The sequence below is a fragment of the Carlito syrichta genome, unplaced genomic scaffold (genome assembly GCF_000164805.1).
Source record: "Carlito syrichta isolate Samal-C Ts95f unplaced genomic scaffold, Tarsius_syrichta-2.0.1 Scaffold303680, whole genome shotgun sequence".
NCBI lineage: Eukaryota > Metazoa > Chordata > Mammalia > Primates > Tarsiidae > Carlito > Carlito syrichta.
Genome location: NW_007247776.1, coordinates 169,415 through 173,010, shown reverse-complemented (window position 1 = coordinate 173,010; position 3,596 = coordinate 169,415).

Genomic DNA, 3,596 nt, shown 5'->3' with positions numbered 1-3,596 from the left:
TCAGTGTAACTAAGGGACCATTGATCTTGTTTATCCTTTCAAAGGACCAGCTTTTTGTTTCATTGATTTTTTTGTATTATCTTTTTGTCTTCTATGTCCCAGATTTGGGCTTTTATTTTGGTGATCTTGATTCTTCTGCTGAAGTTAGGATTTTGGTGGTCTTGCTTTTCCAGTTTCCTAAGTTGACTTGTTAGGTTGTTGATTTGTAATCCTTCCATTTTCTTCATGTGCATTTGTAGGGATATGAATTCCCCTCTTACTACAGCTTTCATGGCATCCCAGAGATTTTGGTCAGATGTCTCTTCATTTTCATCATCTATCTTTTAATCTCTGTTTTGATTTCATTGTTGACGCAGGAGTTGTTTAGCATCATGTTGTTTAGTGTCCATGTCTTTGTGGGTTTGGGAGGAAACTTGTTGGTGTTGATGATTATTTTTATTCTACTGTGGTCTGAGAAGGTGCATGACAAAATTTCGATCTTTTGAAGTTTGTTTATGCTTGATTTATGGCCTAGTATGTGGTTGATCTTAGAGTACGTTCCATGTGGAGCTGAGTAGAATGTATATTCTGTGGTCATTGGGTGTAGTGTTCTGTAGGTATCAATTAAGTCCATTTGGTCTAGAGTCACATTGAAGTTCCGTATCTCATTGCTAAATTTTTGTACTGATGATCTGTCTAGGGTTGTGAGTGAGGTATTAAAGTCCCCAGTTATGATGGTGTTAGAGTCAATATCTTTCTTTAGTTTTCCTAGAAGCTGCTTTATGAAAGTTGGCATTCCTATGTTGGGTGCATATATGTTTAGGATAGAAATTTCTTGTTGATGGAGTGAACCTTTTATCATTATGTAGTGGCCTTCTGTATCTTTTTAAATTTTTGATAGCATAAATGGTATTTTGTCTGAAATTAGGATTGTGACTCCTCCTTTCTTTTGTGTTCCATTTGCCTGAAAATTTGTTTCCCATCCTCTTATTTTGAGTCTGTGCGTGTCTTCTCATGAGATGGGTCTCTTGAAGGCAATATATTGTTGCCTGGTGATATTTTATCCATTTTGCCATTCTATGTCTTTTCAGTGATGCATTTAGTCCAGTCACATTCAGGCTAATTATTGAAATGTGAGAGTTGGTCCCTATCATAGAGTTCTTATAGAGTTGTTTTGTTGTTCCTCTTGGTTTGCTGTCTTTCTTTTGGTTTTGGGGTTGGTTCATGTGTATTTTATTCTTTTTCCTGTACTCTTGTGAAGAACGTTGTTATTTTTTCCTTTTCTTCTGTGTTTAGTACTTTCTTAAGTGTTTCATGTAGAGGTGGTCTGGTGGAAACGTAAGTTTTAGGGATTGGGTATCTGGGAATTATTTTAGTTCTTCCTCACTGATGAAGCTTAGCTTGACTGGGTTGGTTATTCTTAGTTGAAATTGTGACTGGGTAGGTTATTCTTAGTTGAAATTGTTTATCTTTTAGGACTTTGTAGTTAGGGCTCCAAGCTCTCCTAGCCTGCAGGGTTTCTGCAGATAAATCTGCTGCTGCTCTAATTGGTCTTCCATGGTAGGTGATATGGCCTTTTTCTCTTACTGCCTTTAAGATTTTTTCTTTTATACCTACTTTGTTTAGGGAAATTATTATGTGTCTGGGAGTTGGTCTTCTCATTTGTTGTCTTTCATGGGTTCTCTGAATCTCTTGTATGTGAATTTTTGCATCACCGATTAGATGAGGGAAGTTTTCTTCAATAATCTCATGGGATGTTTGTTCCAGGGTGGTTTCTGTTTCTCTTTTTGTTTCAGGAAGGCCAATTACTCTTAGGTTCTTTCTCTTGAAGTAATTGCTCATCTCTTGAAGGTTTTGTTCTGTCTTTTTAAGCTTGTTTTCTGTGTTTTTAACAGTTTGGGTTAGTTCTATATTTTGGTCCTCAAGCTCTGAGATTCTTTCTTCTGCTTGACTAATTCTGCATTCCATGCTTATCAGTTTGTTATTTATTTCATTCACACTATCCTTTATTACTCAGTTATCAACTCCTTCCTAGTTTCTTCTTGTCTCCCCTCAATTCTTTTTAATCTCTCCATTAATGTCTTGATATCTAGGTTTGTAGTTTGAGACCAGTCATTCTGGGGCTCTTCATTGTTTGCATTCCAGTCAGTTTTCTCAGTGTCTTCCCTCAGTGTCTGGGAGAGACCCATATTCTTCTTTTGGTTTTTCTTCATTTGTGTAGATTTTTCTCTCTTTCCCCCTTTCCTCCCTTCTTTAATTCTGCTTTTAGGGAAGTTGGGGTTGCTTTAGTTTCACTTGTGCAATCTCCTGTTCTTCCTTATGAGGGTCCTCTGGCTTTGTTCACTTTTGAGGCTGGAGTGTGGGCTGTGGGCTGTACTTTTTCAGTTTTGAGGTTCAATTGAGGGGGAAACTGTGATTCAGCGTCTATCTGCTGATTCCAGCATCCACCAACAGGTGTATGGGCACACTGAAACCTATTTTCCACTGCCTTACAATCTGTCTGTGCAGCGGGATATAGGTTTGGTCCCGGGAATAAAAGGAGGTATGAAAGAGGAAAATAATGGAGGAAGGGGGCTCAATAGGAAGTTAGAAAAAGAGAAGAGTGAGAGGGAAAACAGACATACATACCAATTAACAGGTGAAAAAGAGACACAAAGCCAGAGAGAAGTGAAAAAGACACACAAGCAAAATTCCCTAAAGCATACCAGTAACCACACAAAGACAGTCCAATAAAATCATGCCTTTTGATGCATTTTCCCCAACACAAACAGATAGTCTAAGTCAAAAAACAAACAAAAGTGAGCAAAACAAACTGTCAAAATGATAAAATCAAAAGTCAAAATAAGAAATCAGACTAGCTCTGGAATCTTTCCTGAGTGTCAAAAGTCTCTTCATCTCTGATCTGCAGCCTCTCCCCTTTGCTTTCATGGCACCAGCTAGATTTACTTGTAGCTTGGGTTTTTTCTTTTAGCCTGCTGCCTGAGAGGTCTGCGACACTGAGTTGCTTGCATCTGATTCAGCGTAAGATAGGGGATTTGTCTCCTGTTTAGCAATGTTACCTTAGGAACTGAGGTGGAGGCTGCTCGTAGGTGGGCAGGGCAATGGTAATTCTGCCTGGAAAATGGTTAAGGTGGGCAGCTCCTCTTTCATGGATCCTTTCTCTCCACTCGTCTGAGTCCCTGGACAATCCACTATGATGGGTTTTGGTGGCGTGTGAGGCACCGGGTATCAGCTGCACAGCTGGGCACTGGATGGTGTGCCACCAGCAGGCTGGGGTGGAGGAGGAAACTGGGAGTTCCCTCCTCTGGAGTTGAGAGCAACCGATCAGCACCTCCTTAAGATATGCTGTTCCCTTACACAAGCATTGGGTCATACACTGGGTGCCTCAGCCAAGGTGGGTTCAGAGATCTAAAGGGCAGGTGGTGAGTGGTGAGAGTGGCTTTGAGCCCCTCACAGGGTACTTCAGCCAGAAATGGAGCTGGTATCTCTGAGGGACGGGTACCTAGAGCCTCCCTGGGTTACTGGTGGCTTGGCGCTAGGCGAGACAATGTAGTTGGGGAGGGAGCCAAGATTCCTGCATGGCAGACGGGGGCCATGTATAGTGGAGCAGCAGCAGC